General features: G+C 46.5%; 1 protein-coding gene across 1 annotated transcript in view; it reads left to right on the forward strand.

The window, feature by feature from the left end:
- Nucleotides 1–1,952: 1,952 nt before the first annotated feature.
- LOC115895312 (SAGA-associated factor 29) overlaps nt 1,953–18,859 on the forward strand; it is a 34,563-nt gene continuing 17,656 nt past the window's right edge. The window contains exon 1 of the mRNA XM_030925649.1: nt 1,953–2,136. The gene's annotated coding sequence lies outside the window, so the exon portion shown is untranslated. The remainder of the gene's footprint in view (nt 2,137–18,859) is intronic.

Raw genomic sequence — 18,859 nt, forward strand, 5'->3', positions numbered from 1 at the left:
AGAAGACAGCAATTCCTTACATGTGGACAACATTCTAAAACACTTTTTAAAAAGTTAATCAATACATGTTTATTGTAGAAAAATCAGAAATTAATACATTTTTAAAACAGAACAGAAACCAAAATAATTTAAAAAACAACTGTGACCTCCAAATCTCTCCCGATCAGTGACTAAGGTTGATTTTTAAAATGTATTTTATTTTTTATTTTTTGAGACAGTCTTACTCTGTCGCCCAGACTGGAGTGCAGTGGCGCAATCTTGGCTCATTGCAACCTCTGCCTCCTGAGTTCAAGTGATTCTCTCCTGCTTCAGCCTCCAGAGTAGCTGGGACTACAGGTGCGTGCCACCACACCTGGCTAATTTCTGTATTTTTAGTAGAGACACGGTTTCACCAAATTGGCCAGGCTGGTCTCAAACTCCTGACCTCGTGATCCCCCTGCCTCGGCCTCCCAAAGTGGTAGGATTACAGGGGTGAGTCACCGCGCCTGGCCTTGGGCTGATATTTAACAATCAGGAGAAAGAGCCCCTAAGACCTTTACAGATGCAAAATTTACAAAATCCCTCGAAGCATAACCTTCATAAAAAGAAGTAAGTGAAACTGCTGCTGGGTGGGTGGGCATGTCATTCACTGACCTGCAGCCCACAGAAAAAAATGCAAGTGTGATGGAAAAAAATGACGCATTAATTTTTGGATTAAAATAGTTTCAGTGCTAACGCCTGAGATTCTCTAATAAACAGAAAAATACTGACAGGGCTGAGCATGGTGGTTCATGCCTGTAATTCCACGACTTTGGGAGGCTGAGGCAGGAGGATCGTTTGAGCCCAGGAACTCAAGACCAGCCTAGGCAACATAGCAAGACCCCCATCTCTACCAAAAAAATTTAAAAATCAGCAGAATATGCTGGTGTGCGCTTGTAGTCCTAGCTACTCAGAAGCCCTGATGGCACCACTGCACTCCAACCTGGACAACAGAGCGAGACCTGGACAACAGAGCAAGACCCTGTCTCAAAGAGAAAAAAAAGAAAAAGAAACGTGATGGCCAGGCACTGTTCTAGGTACTAGGAATACACAGGTGAACACAAGATGATCCTAATCTCATAGGACTTGCAAGTTTATCAAATAATCAACAAATAATTACAGACATTTGTAGGGTTATGTAAGAAATTATAAGATACCAAGATGGATTTCGAGAAATACCATTGAGGCTACGCGTCCATTGCACATCCATATCCTTAATACTTTCCTAAGAAGACCCCCTAAAAGTGCTATTTCTGGGTCTAAAGGTCGCTAGTTTTTTTGGTTTTTGGTTTTTTTTGAGATGGAGTTTCCCTCTTGATACCCAGGCTGGAGTGCAATGGCGCAATCTCCGGTCACTACAACCTCCGCCTCCTGGATTCAAGCGATTCTCCAGCCTCAGCCTCCCAAGTAGCTGGGATTGCAGGCACCCACCACCACGCCCGGCTAATTTCTGCATTTTTTAGTAGAGACGGGGTTTCACGATGTGGGTCAGGCTGGTCTCAAAGTCCTTAACTCAGGTGATCCGCCCGCCTCAGCCTCCCAAAGTGTTGGGATTACAGGAGTGAGCCACCGCGCCCGGCCTGTTTTTAATTAATTTTTTAACAATAGACTTTATTGACTTTAGTTTTTAGGGCATTTTTAGGTTCACAACAAAATTGCGCAGAAAGTACGGTTTTTATATTACCCCTGCACCCACTCCCCTCCAGCAAGCAGCAATCTGTTCGCTTTCAAGTTGGGTTTTTTTTTTTTTTTTTTTTCATTTTGTTTTAAATACAGTCTGGGGGAATGGGAGAAAACGCTGAAAACGCACAAGCACTTTGGTTGGTTAAATTAGGGTTCCGACAAGAGCCGGAGCGGTGTGCCAAGTAAAAACTACATTTCCCACCGGGCAGCGGGTCACGTCACAGAGGAACGACAGCGCATGCGTTCAAGGTCCTCCGCGCGCGACTACGCTCATAAAAGGGAAAAAAAAAAAAAGCGTGTGCGGTTCTCGACGTGCCGCCAATCTTCGAACGCAGGTCCGTGATCATCCGCAGACTCCGAAAAAGCGTTCAATGAACGCGCCTGCTTCCCTCGTCGCAGTTTCCAGCCCGAAGAGCTTGTTTTCTGCGAGACTTGGTAGGTGGGGACGGGCCGTGGCCTGAGACCTCCGGCGAAAGGCGGGAGCGAAGGGCTAAAGCCTCCCATAGCGCCGAGGCTCCCGTCCTCCTTGAGGCGGCGCTCTGGGTACGGTGTGTACGCGCTCTGAGCAGGAGGGGGGCGGGAGGGGCGGGACTCGGCGGTGGGGCGGGCCCTGAGCCCAGCTGCTCGAGGTCTGCGCGTGCGCGCTTCCATCCCGGGCTAGGGTGGGAAACGGCGTCACGCCGGGCTCGGCAGGGACGCAGCCCCGAGGTCGGGTACGCGGCCCGAGTCACGAAGATGCGGACAGAAGATGGGCCCCGAACTCCAGCACTTATTTTATTATTTGCACAAAAATTATCTTTTTTTTTTTTTTGAAGATACACTAAGAGCTCGTAATTTGCCCAGGCTGGTCTCGAACTCGTTGGCTCAACCTCTCGCCTCGGCCTTCCAAAGTGTGGGGAGTATAGGCGTAAGCCCCCGTGCCCGGCCAAAAAATGCCCATCCTAAGAACAACAAAGCAGCCCCCTTCATCCTCCCTGTCCTCCAGTTACCTCCTCCTCGCCTCCGGTTTGCAGCCAGAGGCCTCAGTCTACCCTCACTAGTGCCTTTTCTCTTTCAAGTCTTGAACCTTGAGCCTCTAGTCAGGCTTTGGTCTCCACCACTCCACTAAAACGGCTTCTTGTCAAAGCCACCAGTGATCTCTAGATGGCCAAATTCGTTGTTAAGTTAGGTCTCAGTCCTGTAGCAGCATCTGGTGCTGTTGATCATTGCCCTTTCTTGAAACACTGTTTTCATTTGGCTTGCTGGACGTTCTCTTCCCTTTGCCTCTGCTCTCTCTGGCTTCTCCTCTGCTGATTTGAACCTAGGCATCTCACTTTTTTTTTTTTTCTTAGAGACAGGTTCCCTGTTGCTCAGACTGGAGAACAGTGGTGCTATCACAGCTCACTGCAGCCTCTTGCAGCCTTGAACTGCTGGGCTTAAGCAGTCTTCCTAACCAAAGCCTCCCCAAATGCTGGAATTACAGGCATGAGCCACCACAATCCCAGTTTCACATTTTAAATGTAAATACCGGCCAGGCGTGGTGGCTCACACCTGTAATCCTAGCACTTTGGGAGGCTGAGGCAGGTAGATTGCCTGGGCTCAGGGGTTTGAGAGCAGCCTGGGCAACGTGGTGAAATCCAGTCTCTTCTAAAAAAAAAAAATTAGCTGGGTGTGGTGGTGCGCACCTGTAATCCCAGCTACTTGGGAGGCTGAGGTACAATAATTGCTTAAGCCCAGGAGGTGGAGGCTGCAATGAGCCAAGATCGTGCCACTGCACTCTAGCCTGGGTGACAGAGCAAGACCCTGTTTCAAAAAAGTCCTAAAGGTGGAAGAAAATCCACATATAAGTGGACCTGCACAGTTAAAACCTGTATTGTTCAAGGGTCAACTGTATAGCTATATTGAAAGAGATTTATTGTGATGGATTGGGTCACACAATTATAGAGACTGAGAAGTCCCGAGATTTGCCTTCTGCAAGCTGGAAGCCCAGGAAAGCAAACCCTCTGGAAACTCGCAAACACACTCATATTATTTCACCAGCTATCTGGGCATCCTCTAGCCCAATCAGGTTGACACGTGAAGTTAACCATCACATTTCCCTAGCTTTGTTTTTCAGTTGCCTCAGTCATCATTTTACTGGTGATACTTTGAGTGTTGTCATAATAGCCTAATGGTGGTTTGGCAGCTTCCAATTCCATGATCTCTTTTACTATTGAATATGCTGAAGTCCTGACAAAACTTGGAATTGAGAGGAAGAGCATAGGTTTTAGAACTTGCAGCTGCAGCCCCAGCTCAACTACCTATTTTTCCTGAGTTACCTAACATAACCTTTCTGAACTTCAGTTTCCTTACTATACGTACCATTCTGTTATCTATTTTATAGGATTGCTGTAAGGTTTAAATGAGAAACACTGGCATAAGTTGTAATACAGAGGCATGAAGGAAAAAAATTGTCTTCTTAATGTTTCTTTAACCAATTGATGAATATAGATTCTATTTATTTATTTATTTATGAGATGGAGTCTTGCTCTGTCACCCAGGCCGGAGTGTAGTGGTGCAATGTAGTGGTGCACTGCAACCTTTGCTTCCCGGGTTCAAGCGATTCTCCTGCCTCAGCCTCCTGAGTAGCTGGGATTACAAGCGTGCACCACCATGCCTGGCTAATTTTTTTTTTTTGAGACAGAGTTTCGCTCTTTGTTGTCCAGGCTGGAGTGCAGTGGCGCAATCTCAGCTCACCACAACCTCCGCCTTCTGGTTTCAAGCAATTCTCTTGCCTCAGCCTTCTGAGTAGCTGTGATTACAGGCATGTGCCACCACACCCGATTAATTTTGTAATTTTAGTAGAGACAGGGTTTCACCATGTTGGCCAGGCTGGTCTTGAACTCCTGACCTTAGTTGATCCACCGGCCTTGGCCTCCCAAAGTGCTGGGATTACAGGTGTGAGCCACTGCGCCCAACCTATTTATGTTTTTTTTAGAAACAAGGTCTTACTGTGTCACCCAGGCTGGAGCACAGTGGTGCCATTGTAGCTCACTATTCCCAAACTCCTAGGCTCAAGGGATCCTCCTGCCATAGCCTCCTCAGTAGCTAGGACTACACATGTGCACCACCATGCCCAACTAATTATTTTATTTCGTTCTTGTAGAGACAGGGCCTCCGTGTATTGCCCAGGCTGGTCCTGAACTCCTGACCTCAAGTGATCTTCTCATTTCGGCCTCCCAAAATGCTGGGATTATGGTCGTGAGCCACTGCACCCAGTTTGCAGATTCTCATTGCCAGTGACTGGATTGAGAGTGTGGGATCTGAGTGTGGAGTATTAGGTTCCTCTTTCCCTTTGACCCAGAATGAAGTTACTGTTTTAAGCCCTGTGGAATTAATCTTAGAGTGGCTTAAGTGTAGGATGTTTGGATTTGTTTACTTGGGGCCTTAGATGCTATTATAGTAAAAGGGCCAGCAATTTTAGGCTAGGTATTAGTGGTTAACACACGCTTCAATCCTGCAGCCTTTGTCCCTCAGAATTGGCTGTCTCTTCAGAATGTGCTTAATGAAAGTTCTTCTTATTAGTCAAGCTACTCAGTCGCAGATAACAAAAAGCTACTCTGACTAGCCTAAGCGTGAAAGGGGTGTTTGTTGACTCTGTGATATTGTAAAATATATGTCTGGTCTGTATCCCAGTTTGGAGCTTCCTGGAGGGTGGTGTGTCCAGGCAGGGCATGGAAGCTCCTCACTCCTTCACACGTGCTTTGCCCTGTGCACCCCTTCCTTCAGCTGTATCCATTGTGACATCCTTTATAAGCCAGTAAACCTAAGTGTTTCCCTGAGTGCTGAGAGCTGCTCCTGCAAATTAATGGAACCCAAGGAGGGAGTCATGGAAACCCTGATTTATAGTCAGTTGGTCAGAAGCACTAATAAAGCAACTAGGGGCTTGTGACTGGCGTTGAAAGTTGGGGGGACATGCTCGTGGGACTGAGCCCTCAACTTGTGGGGTTTGACACTCTGTCCAGGTGGATAGTGTTGGAAATAAACTGAATTAGAGGACGCCCAGCGTGTACCCACTGTAGACTGGATGGATTGATTGTTGCTGGAGAGAAATCCCCATGCATTTGGCCACAGAAATCTTCCGTGTTGATTATTGCACATTGTGACAGCAGAGGAGAAAATTTGGTTTTTTTCCCTCAGACTCGAGCTGAAGAGTCTTGGAGTAAATCAGCTTCAGGTGGGACTCTATCCAGAAGCCTAAATTATGTCACCAGTATTTTGTGTTTTTCTTTCTCTCTCTCTCTTTTTTTTTTTAAGAGATGGGGGTCTTGTTGTGTTTCCCAGGCTGGTCTTGAACTCCAGGCCTCAAGAGATCCTCCTGCCTCAGCCTCCTGAAAGCTGGGACTACAAGAGTCCACCACTACACCTGGATACTGTTTTTTTTTTTTTTTTTTTTTTTGAGACAGAGTCTTGCTTTGTCGCCAGGCTGGAGTGGTGCAGTGGTGCAATCTCTACTCACTGCGGCCTCCGCCTCCCAGGTTCAAGTGATTCTCCTGCCTCAGCCTCCCGAGTAGCTGGGACTACAGGCGTGCACCACCATGCCCAGCTAATTTTTGTTTTTGTATTTTTAGTAGAGATGGGGTTTCCCCGTGTTGGCCAGGCTGGTCTCGACCTCTTGACCTTGTGATCTGCCCGCCTCGGCCCCCGCAAAGCGCTGGGATTACAGGTGTGAGCCACCACACCTGGCTGTACACCTAGGTACTTTTTATTTTTGATAGAGATAGAGCCTGGCTATGTTGACCAGTTTGGTCTTAAACTCCTGGGCTCAAGCAATCCTGTGTACTTGGCCTTCCAAGGTGTTGGGATTACAGGCATGAGCCACTGCGATCTGCCTGTTTATTGTTTTTTGTTTGTTTGTTTGTTTGTTTGTTTTTTGAGATGGAGTCTCACTCTGTCACCCAGGCTGGAGTGCAGTGGCGTGATCTCGGCTCACTGCAAGCTCTGCCTCCTGGGTTCACGCCATTCTCCTGCCTCAGCCTACCGAGTAGCTGGGACTACAGGTGCCCGCCACCACGCCCGGCTAATTTTTTTGTATTTTTAGTAGAGACAGGGTTTCACCGTGTTAGCCAGGATGGTCTCGATCTCCTGACCTCATGATCCACCCGCCTCGGCCTCCCCAAGTGCTGGGATTACAGGCGTGAGCCACCGTGCCTGGCCTTATTGGTTTTGTTAAATGCCTTGTCATGAGGCGTTAGAAAGTCCATCATGGAAAGAAAATAGCCCCACAGAAGGGGTTCCAAATTCTTCATATAAAAGTCTTCCCCAACCGCTCAAATGTCCATCAACAGATGAATGGATTAAAAACCAGATCTATCCATACAATGGAATGTTATTTAACCATAAAAAGGAATGAAGTTACCGATACATGCTGTGACATTGATGACCCTTGGAAACATGCTAAGTGAAATAAGCCAGTCACATAAGGTCACAGAGTGTACGATTCTATTTATATGAAATGTCTAGAATAGGCAAATTTACAAACATGAAAGTAGAATAATGGTTGTCAGTGACTGAGAGGAGAAGGGAGTGGGGAGTAACTGCTAATGAGTATAAGGTTTTAAGGAGAGTTGGAGAAAATGTTCTAAAATTAGATAGTGGTGATATTTGCACAACCTTGTGACTAACGTAACACTGAATTGCACACTTTAAAAAAGTGAATTGGGGTGGGTGCAGTGGCTCACATTTGTAATCCCAGCACATTTTGGGAGGCTGAAGCAGGAAGATGGCTGTCTCAGATAGATAGATAGGTAGGTAGATAGATAGATAGATGAGAATTGTATGGCATGCGAATTATCTCCATTAAGCTGTTTTTGTTGTTGTTATTGTTGTTTTGAGACGGAGTCTCACTCTGTCACCCAGACTGGAGTGCAGTGGTGTGATTTCAGCTCACTTTAACCCCCGCCTCCTGGGTTCAAGCGATTATCGTGACTCAGCCTCTCAAGCAGCTGTGATGACAAGTATGCGCCACCACACCCAGCTAATTTTTCTAATTTTTTAGTAGAGACAGTGTTTCACCCTGTTGGCCAGGCTGGTCTCAAACTCCTGGCCTCAAGTGATCCGCCCACCTTGGCATCCAAAAGTGCTGGAATTACGGGCATGAGCCACTGCACCCAGTCCATTAAGCTGTTATTTTAAAAAGTCTGCCTAAACCTCTGAACTAGACAAACATGGGGCACATGCCAAGCAACTTAGCCAAGTGTAAAAGATAAGTACAGATTTCAGCTGATGCATGCCTCAGGGAAGCTGGATTTGGAGTTTGAGTTCAGCTGTGATTAACTGCTTGCTAACAGAAACAAAACACCAAACTAACTCTCAAGAACGTAACAGAATCCAGAGTCTACAACACATCATCTACAATGTCCAGGATATAATCCAAAATTCTTAGACACAATAAATGGGCTGGGTGTGGTGGCTTATGCCTGGAATCCCAGCACAGCACTTTGGGAGGCTGAGGCAGGCAGATCACTCGAGGGCAGGAGTTTGAGACCAGCCTGGCCAACATAGCAAAACTCCTTCTCTACTAAAAATACAAAAAAAATAGCTAGGTGTGGTGATACTCAGGAGGCTGAGGCACAAGAATTGTTTGAACCCAGGAAACGGAGATTGTAGTGAGCTGAGATCATGCCACCACTCCAGCCTGGGCAACAGAGCAAGACTGTTACTCAAAAAAAAAAAAAAAAAGGCTGGGTGGGGTGCAGTGGCTCACACCTGTAATCCCAGCACTTTGGGAGGCCGAGGCGGGTGGATCACGAGGTCAGGAGTTTGAGACCTGCCTGACCAACATGGTGAAACCCTGTCTCTACTAAAAATACAAAAATTAGCTGGACGTGGTGGCGCACACCTGTAATCCCAGTTGCTCAGGAAGCTGAGGCAGGAGAATTGCTTGAACCTGTGAGGCAGAGGTTGCAGTGAGCCGAGATTGTGCCACTGCACTTCAGCCTGGGCAACAGAGTGAGACTCTGTCTCAAAAAAAAAGAAAGAAAGAAAGAAAATTTTTAAATGTATTTTTACAAAACAGGAAAATATGATCTGTGTTCACAAAAGAAAGCAATCAATGAAGATCAACCCCAAGAGGATGCAGATGTTGGTATCAACTGACAAGAATTCTAAAGGAGAATCAAAATAATTAGTTAAAATAAAAAAAATTCTTTTTTAAATTTAAAGTAGTTATTAAAACTTTGTCAGGCCAGGTGTGGTGGCTCACACCTATAATTCCAACAATTTGGGAGGCTGAGTTGGGAGGATCGCCTGATCCCAGGAGTTAAAGACCAGCCTGGGCACCATAGTGAGACCCCATCTCTACTAAAAATTTAAAAATTAGCTGGAGGACAGACACAGTGGCTCACGCCTGTAATCCCAGCACTTTTTGGGAAGCTTAGGCCAGCAGATCACCTGAGGTCAGGAGTTGGAGACCAGCCTGACCAACATGGTTAAACCCTGTCTCTACTAAAAATATAAAAATTAGCTGGATGCGGTAGCCGGCCCCTATAATCCTAGCTACTTGGGAGGCTGAGGCAGGAGAATTGCTTGAACCTAGGAGGTGGAGATTGCAGTGAGCCGAGATCGTGCCACTGCTCTCCAGTCTGGGCGATAGAGCCAGACTCCGTCTCAAAAAAGTTAAAAATAAAAATTAGCTGGGCCTGGTGGCATGTACCTGTAGTCCCAACTACTCGGGAGGCTAAACTGAAAGAATTACTTGAGCCTGGGAGGTCGAGGCTAGAATGAGCCATGATTGCACCACTGTTCTCCAGCCCAGGAGACCAGAAACGAGACTGCCTCTAAAAATAATAAAATAATAATGATCCCAAACTATCACCAAAGTGCCATCAAAAGAGAACTGGCTAATGTGTTCATATGATAGCATGCTACTCAGCAATGAAAAGGAACAAACTACTGATACAAGATGGATGAATTTCAAAAACATGTTCAGTGAAAAAATCCAGGCCCCAAAGAATACATACTGCATGATTATGTTTATATGAAGTTCCTGAACAGGCATAAGTAAACTATAGTGTAAAATGTCAGAACAGCGTGTGTATCTATGTGTAGAGATAAAAGGCATGGTGGCTCACACCTGTAATCCTAGCACTTTGGGAGGCCGAGGTGGGTGGATTGCCTGAGCTCAGGAGTTCGAGACCAGCCTGGGCAACATGGTGAAACCCTGTCTCTACTAAAGTATAAAAAATTAACCAGGCGTGGCAGCATGCGCCTGTAATCCCAGCTACTCGGGAGGCTGAGGGAGGATAATTGCTAGAACCCAGGAGGCAGAAGTTGCAGTGAGCCGAGATCACACCACTGCACTCCAGCCTGGGTGACAGAGCAAGACTCTCTCTAAAAAAAAAAAAAAAAAAAAAAAAAGGTTGGGGGGGAAGAAAGAAGGAAAAGATGTGGCCTTCTAAGTCAGTGGGAAGACGAGCATGCTAGGAGCCAAAAAGTTTAGGGTACTGGGCGTTGCCTCAGCATTCCTAAGAATGCTTGAAACCTTGCTGGAATTCCTGAGCCTCTCATAGTTTGGGACTTTTTGTTTACACGACGGAATTGTGATAAGATTAACTGGCACCGTTGGACTCATAAAACCAGCAGCTTGGCCTGGAAGTGCAGTGTCTGGCCTTCCAATTCATTATAGTTCCAACCCCAGGGCCTCATTCCCACTTGTTTTGCACCAGCAGGCTTGGCATTTGTTCTCAGAAGGTCACAGAAACCTTCACTTCTACTTAGAACACGTTTCCTGGGGAAGTTTAGATTTATGACTGACCAGATCCAGAGATAGCAGTACTTTGATGTAAAATCATAGGAAGAGCTTGTTCTCTCAGACAAGCCACTACCCAGTAGGCAAAGCTCAAACAAGAGAGCCCTTAAACGGTGTGGTCTTTGGCCAGGCCGTCATCGCGGGGTTATGCCCAGGTTTGGCAAGCGTCAGCGTTTCTTTTGCTTGTGCAATTGGCTCTTTCACTCAACGTAACAGCAGACCCCTGGCCTCCAGATGAGAAGGACCACTAGCGTTCACTAAGTGCATGCTCTGGGCCAGCCACTGCCTAGGACCTTTCTTAGATATTTGGTCATCAAGTAGGTGCTCTTGTTTTAATTTTATTGAGACCAGAAAGGTTAAGTAATTCATCCAAGTGAGTGTGAGGCTTTATGAGAACGTTACAGTTGTTCTCTCCCTTCCCCCTGCTTGGACTATTCCTGAAACATGAAGGTCAGTTCCTTTCCCTGATGGCTGTATGGCAGGTCGTGCTTCATTTCTTTGCGGGACATTGTACTTGTATTGGTGCCGGGCATGCTGCTCACCTCTTCAGTGTTTTCACAAGTAGGGTCTGACAAATGGGGATCCAAGCCCTCCTGTATTTCAAGCTTTATTTTGGGTACCAAGATGCAAAGACAATCCATTAAGACTTAGTTCTTGGCCGCTCACGGTGGCTCATGCCTGTCATCCCAGCACTTTAGGAGGCTGAGGTGGGAGGATTGCCTGTGCCCAGGAGTTTGAGATCATCCTGGGCAACAAGGCAAGACCTCATCTCTACAAAAAAAATTTAAAAATTAGCTGGGTGTGATGGTACATGCCTATAGTCTCAGCTACTTGGGAGGCTGAGGTGGGAGGATGACTTGAGCCTGGGAGGTGCAGGCTACAGTGAGCCGAGATTGGGCCACTGCACTCCAGCTTGGGTGACAGAGTGGGACCCTGTCTCAAAAAAAAAAAAAAAATACTTAGTTCTCCTACTTTTAAGGGGCTGGAAGTCTGAGAAGTAGACTCTTCCGCACATAGAAAGCGATCTTAAAAGTGTGTGTGTGTGCTCTGTTTGTGGTTTATATAACATTTACAGAAGGTGGATACAGAATGAAAAATCACTTGAGGTTGTTGGGATTTGCCTTAAAATATCCTTTATGTTGCATTTTTTTTCACCTTAATTAGGGGAAAAAGGGAGATAATTGGAAACAGGGGTGACCGGAGTGCTCTGGGGAGGCAGAGATACTGTAATAACTGTTGGTAGCCAAGGAGGCTGCAAAGAAGAGAGGGTGTTTGCGTGGTAAGAGTGTGTTGCCATTCACCAGATACGTGCCAGAGGCAAGGGGCATCAAGGCAGTGGGCACAGTTGGATGGTCTGCTTTGAGAGTTCATGACTGATGGGATCCAGGGATAGCAATAGCTTATTGTGAAATTATAAAATGATGTGGGTCTGCCAGACAAGGCACTACCCAGTAGGCAAAGTGATCCTCCAGACCACGTGGTCAGCTCTCTCCCTGAAAGTTTCAACCTCAGTTTGTGTGTGTGTGTGTGTGTGTGTGTGTGTGTGTGTGTGTATCTGTCTTTGTCAGCAAAAGCTTTTATGAGATATACACCATTTTTTCTTGTTATATGTATATGGGATATCTTTAAAGGAATACCCAAGGAACAACTAGTTGCCTGTAGGGATAGGAGATTTTGTTGTATTTCAAAAAAAATCTGAATTTTTTTTACTACGTGCATATATTGTTTACTCAAAGTTTTGTGTTTGTGGTATGTGTATGTGTTTTTTTCCAGAGAGAAAGAGACTTTTTTTTTGAGACGGAGTCTCGTTGTGTCACCCAGGCTGGAGTGCAGTTGCGTAATCTCGGCTCACTGCAACCTCTGCCTCTTGGGTTCAAGCGATTCTCCTGCCTCAGCCTCCTGAGTAGCTGGGACTACAGGCACCCGCCACCACAACTGGCTAATTTTTGTATTTTTAGTAGAGACGGGGTTTTGCCATGTTGGCCAGAGCTGGTCTTGAACTCCTGACCTCAGGTGATCACCCGCCTCGGCCTCCCAAAATGCTGGGATTAAAGGCTTAAGCCACCACGCCTGGCCAAGAGAAACAGACTCTATGAACAACCACGTGAGACAGTGATACAGGTGATGAGGGCCTAAACTAAAACAATGACAAGCGTGGTGGGAGAGAGGGGGCTGGATTCCCAGCTTGGGAAGCCAGCTGTGCAGCGATGCTGTTAACCAGCATCTAGAAGGCAGAGCAGTGCGAGACTGGAAGTGTGAGCATCTGTGGTGCATCTCGGTGGGATTATTTAGGAGGCAGTTGGAAGTCTGAATTGGGAGCCTTGGAAAGAGGTCAGGGTTGATGACACTGATTTGGAAGTTTAGCCTGAAGCTGATGAGAATGCTTAGGGAGTGCTTAGAGAATAAGAAGAGGATCCCAGAGCGATCTTCCACTGGGGTAGAGAAGGAGGCAGCAAAAAACCAGAATGGTGGTTAGAGACACCAGGGAGCATGGAGGCCTGGTGTGTGAGCGTTCTGCAGAGGGACAGAACTGATAGTATATATATAGACACACACGAGTTTATTAGGGAGAACTGCCTCACACGATTATAAGGTGAAATCCCATGATAGGCCATTGGCAAGCTGAGGAAAGAGAGAAGCTGGTAGCATAATTCAGTCCAAGTCCGCCAGCCTTGAAACCAGGGAAGCCAACAGTGCAGCTCTCAGTCTGAGGCAGCTCTCAGTCTGAGGCCAAAGGCCTGAGAGAGCCCCTGAGAGGTGCAAGTTTCAGAGTCTAAAGGCCAAAGAACCTGGAGTCTGATGTCCAAGGGCGGGGGGAGAGGAGGCCAAGTGTCCAGCATGGCACAGAACAGAGCCAGCACGTGGACTCAGCAAGCTGCTGGTCCCCCTTCTTCCGCCTGCTTTGTGCTAGCCACGCTGGCAGCCAACTGGATGGTGCCCATCCATATGGAGGGTGGGTCTTCCTCTCCTAGTCCACGGACAAATGTCAGCCTCCTCTGGCAACACCCTCACAGGCACACCCAGGAACAGCGCTTCACCAGCCGTCTAGGCATCCCTCAATCCAGACAAGTTGTTACCTAGGATTAACCATCACACCTGGAAATCTAGAGAGTGGAGCTTTGAGGTGCAGCACGTAAGCAGGTGTGCAGTGCAGCAGAAAGGTCCAGGAGCTCCCTGGGAGCTTGAGGGTGGGCTGAGGCGTGAGTGGGAGAAGTGACGATGGTAGGTGTGGTAGTTTTTTGTTTGTTTGTTTGTTTGTTTTGTTTTTTTTGAGATGGAGTCTCACTCTGTCACCCAGGCTGGAGTTCAGTGGTGCGATTTTGGCTCACTGTAACCTCCACCTCCCGGGTTCATGCAATTCTCCTGCCTCATCCTCTAGAGTAGCTGGGACTACAGGCACCCGCCACCACACCTGGCTGATTTTTGTATTTTTAGTAGAGATGGGGTTTCACTATGTTGGTCTTGAACTCCTGACCTCGTGATCCACCCGCCTCGGCCTCCCAAAGTGCTGGGATTACAGGTGTGAGCCACCGCACCTGGCCCGGTATGGTAGTTTTATAGTGAAGAAAAGGATAGTGATTCAGTGAGTATTTATTGAGAACCCAGTGTGCCAGGCTCTGTGCTAGGTATGGAGAATAAATTGATCCCTGTCCTCGAAGACTGTACAAACTAGGGGAGGAGACAAGTATATACAAAGAGGATTTGAATGTGATTTGGTAGGTACAGTGCTAGAAAGAGGGTCTTAGGGGGCCGGGTGAAGTGGTTCACTCCTATAATCCTAGCACTTTGGGAGGCCGAGGCAGGCGGATCACGAGGTTAGGAGATTGGGACCATCCTGGCTAACACAGTGAAACCCTGTCTCTACTAAAAATACAAAAAAATTAGCCGGGCGTGGTGGCAGGCGCCTGTAGTCCCAGCTACCCGGGCGGCTGAGGCAGGAGAACGGTGTGAACCCAGGAGGCAGAGCTTGCAGTGAGCCAAGATCATGCCATTGTACTCCAGCCTGGGCAACAGAGCAAGACTCAAAAAAAAAAAGAAAGAAAGAGGGTCTTAGGGGAACAGAAAGGCAACTTAACCCCACCTAGGAGACTGGGAGTTTCAGTTTGTGATCAGTGGAGGAGATGACTTGGTGCCAAGCTAGATCTTAAAGATTAAGTAGTTAACTGAGAGGATTAGGAGTGATCTGGATGTCCCAGATAGAGGGAACGGTGTGAACATAGGGCAAGCATGGAGATAAGAAATTATGTGGGGCTGGGCGTGGCGGCTCACATCTGTAATCCCAACATTTTTCAGAGCTGAAGCGGGCGAATCACTTTGGGCTCAGGCGTTCAAGACCAGCCTGGTGCAATCTTGGCTCACTGCAACCTCTGCTACCCGGCCTCAAGCAATTCTCTCTCCAGGCTCAGCCTCCTGAGTAGCTGGGACTACAGGTGTGCACCACCACGCCCGGATAATTTTTTTATATTTTTAGTAGAGACGAGGTTTCACCATGTTGGCCAGGCTGGTCTCAAACTCCTGACCTCAAGTGATCCACCCGCCTTGGCCTCCCAAACTGCTGGAATTACAGGGGTGAGCCACCGCACCACGCCAGTTCATTGGCTTTTTAAGTATATTCAATTATAACAATATTATTACCATAATCCAATTTTAGAATATTTTCTGGACACACTGATTTTATTTTCATTTTCTTGACTTTACAAAATATTTATTTATTATTTATTATTATTTATTAATATTAATATTTATTTAATAATAATATTATTATTTATTTATATATAAATAAATATTTATTTATTAAAATATTTAATATTAATAAATATTATTTATTTATTATTTAAGGCTTTAACTGCAATATGATTTTTAAAATATTATTTTCATTATGGAAAATTTCTATCCATAGAGAAGTAGAACTGTATAAGGAATATCCATGTTGAGCATAGTAATTTGAGGTCTTCTCTGGATAGAGATGTTCAACCAGTGAGGGAGTATCTTAGTTAATTTGTGTTGCTGTAACAAAATACCTTAGGCTGGATATTTATAAATAACAGAAACGTATAGCCCATAGTTTTAAAGGTGCCATCTTTGAAGCACAGAGCAAGCCCTCACCAGATGCCAAATCTGCTGGCACCATGATCATGGACTTCCTAGCCTCTACAGCAATGCATTTCTGTTGTTTATACATGACCTAGTCTAAAGTATTTTGTTACAGCAGCCAAATGGATTAAGACAAATTGGTACCAGAAGTGGGGCGCTGCTATAACAAATACCTGAAGATATGGAAGCAGCTTGGGAACTGGGTAGTGGGTAGAGACTGAAAGAGTTTTGGCATTCATACTAGAAAAAGTCTGCATTGTCATGAACAGGTCATTAAGCACAGGTGTGGTGAGGGCACAGGAGGAGAGCTGTAGAGAAAGCCTCAATCTTCTGAGAGATGCCCTAAGAGGGCATGAACAGAATGTTGGTAGAAATATGGATGGTAAAGGCCATTCTGATAAGATCTCAGATGGAAATGAGGAACATGTTAGTGGAAACTGGGGGAAAGGTGATCTTTATTATAAAGTGGCAAAGAACTTGGCTGATTTGGGTTTGTGCCTGTTGACCTAAAGGAACAAGCCTAGGCAAAATTAATGTAGAGTTTATTTGGGCCAAGGTTGCAGACTGCAGCCTGGGACACACTTGTAAGTTGCCTTGGTGAGTGCTCTGTTTGGCCTTTGTTAGAAGCAGATTTTTAAAAGCAAAAGAGAATGAGGAGTAGGCTCACACAAAGTTGTTTGACAGGGGCCAGGTGTGGTGGCTTACACCTGTAACCCCACCACTTTGGGAGGCTGAGGCGGGTGGATCACCTGAGATCAGGAGTTCGAGACCAGGCTGACCAACATGGTGAAACCCATCTCTACTAAAAATACAAAAATTAGCTTTGGTGGTGGTGTGCGCCTATAATCCCAGCTACTCAGGAGGCTGAAGCAGGAGAATTGCTTGAATCCGGGAGGTGGAGGTTGCAGTGAGCCGAGATCACGCCATTGCACTCTAGCCTGGGCAACAAGAGCAAAACTCCATCTCAAAAAAAAAAAAAAAAAAAAAGTTGTTTGACAGGAATTCTCATTGGTTTACAGAGATAACATGAATTAGTGACTGGCTATACATTGTTGAACAAATGCCAGTGTAATGCATTGTATGGCTACTTTGCATGAGTTAGTCTAGAGCTCACATAGCAAGTAGCTTCATGAGGTGATTATTTAGCTTAAGTGTGGAATGAGACATGACTGCTGTTGGATCTCATTGCTTCTCTGGGCTTGATAATTAAGGGGTGGGGCGTTGTCACATTCTTCAGATTAAAAGTTTCTTGGCCAGGAGCAGTGGCTCACACCTGTAATCCCAGCACTTTGGGAGGCCGAGGCGGAAGGATCATGAGGTCAACAGATCGAGACCATCCTGGCCAACATGGTGAAACCCCGTCTCTATTAAAATACAAAAATTAGTGGGGCATGGTGGCACACACCTGCAATCTCAGCTACTTGGGAGGCTGAGGCAGGAGAATTGCTTGAACCCGGGAGGCGGAGGTTGCAGTGAGCTGAGATCGTGCCACTGCACTCCAGCCTGGTGACTGAGTGAGACTCCATCTCAAAAAAAAAAAAAATTGGCCAGGTGTGGTGGTGTGTGCCTGTAATCCCAGCTACTTGGGAGGCTGAGGCAGGAGAATCTCTTGAACCTGGGAGGGGAAGGTTGCAGTGAGCCAAGATTGCGCCATTACACTCCAGCCTGGGCGACAAGAGCAAAACTCTGCCTCAAAATACATAAATAAATAAACTAAAATAAATAAAAATAAAAGCTGCTTTTCTTTCTTATGTCCTAGTGTTTTCTGGGATAATTTAAGAGTGATGAAATAGGATATTTGGTGGATGACGTCACTAAGCAAAGTGGTGAGGGGGTGGCATGGCTTCTCTTGATGGCTTATAGTAAAATGTGAGAAGAGAGAAACAAATACGGAATTTAAAACCAAAAGGGAAGCAGAACTTAAGCATTTGGAAGATTCTCAGCATGGCCATGTTGTAAAGAATGAAAAAATAGGCTGGGCATAATGGCTTACGCCTGTAATCCTAGCACTTTGGGAGGTTGAGGCAGGTGGATCACTTGAGCTCAGGAGTTCAAGACCAGCCTGGACAACATGGTGCAACCCTGTCTCTACAAAAAATTAGCCGGGCATTGTGGCATGTGCCTGTGGTCCCAGCTGCTCAAGAGGGTGAGGTGGGAGGATCTCTTGAACCTGGGAGATTGAGGCTACAGTGAGCTGAAATTGCACCAGTGTACTCCAGCTTGGGTGGCAGAGTGAGAGCCTGTCTCAAAAAAAATAAAAAAGTAAAAAATAAATGTATTTGGAGAGAATATGAAGGGTGTGGCCAAGCCATCCTTTGATAAGGAGACTAGTATAGATGTGGAAGCCAGGTACTAATCAAGACAATGGAAGAATGACCTTGAAGGCATGTGGGGACTGTCACCCCCATCACAGGCCCAGAAGGCCATGGTGTTGGGGGCAGAACCATTTCAAGGCTCTGTTCCTAGCTTTCTGGGGCAGTGCTCCTTGGCAGCCCCAGGTAGTTTGGCAGCATCCACATGGTGCTGTCTCTGCTGGTGCACAGAATACACAAGCTGTTGGGGCATGGCTACTCCCACCTATATTATAAAGGATGCCCTGAAGAACCTTGGGCCCAGGCAGAGAACTGCCATGGGGTAAGGCCCCTGCAGAGAGTCCCCATAAGGGCATTGCCTAGCAGAGCCATCGGGGTAGGGTTGCCTCTGAGACCCCAGACTGGTAGAGCCACCAGTGTGCAACTCCAACCAGGGAGAGCCACAGGCATGCAACTCCAACAAGTGAGGGCTGTTGCATGGGCTATGCCCAGCAAAACTGTGTGGGCAGGGCGGCCCAGAGCCCAGCAACATGTCCCTGCCAGTATGTCCAGAAGGTAGGAGGACATAGAGTTGAAGAAGATTGTTCAGGAACCTTGAGATTGAATGGGGTTTGCTCTGTTGGGTTTTGGATTTGCCTGGGACCTATTACCCCTTTCTTCTTTTTTATTTCTCCCTTTTAGAATGTCTGTCCTATGCCCATCCCACCATTGTATTTTGTAAGGACATAACACATTTGATTTCACGGCTCACAGCTGGTGGGGAATTTGCCCCAGGATGAATTGTACTTTGAGTCTCACCCATACCTGATTGATTGATTTTTAAAAAAAAAAAATTTTTTGGGAGGGGCAGAGAGAGAGTCTCACTCTGTTGCCCAGGCTGGAGTACATTGGCGGGATCTCAGCTCACTGCTACCTCCGCCTCCCAGGTTCAAGTGATTCTTCTGCCTCAGCTTCCTGAGTAGGTGAATTTCAGGTGCCTGCCATC

Source organism: Rhinopithecus roxellana, chromosome 20 (genome assembly GCF_007565055.1).
Source record: "Rhinopithecus roxellana isolate Shanxi Qingling chromosome 20, ASM756505v1, whole genome shotgun sequence".
NCBI classification, from domain to species: domain Eukaryota; kingdom Metazoa; phylum Chordata; class Mammalia; order Primates; family Cercopithecidae; genus Rhinopithecus; species Rhinopithecus roxellana.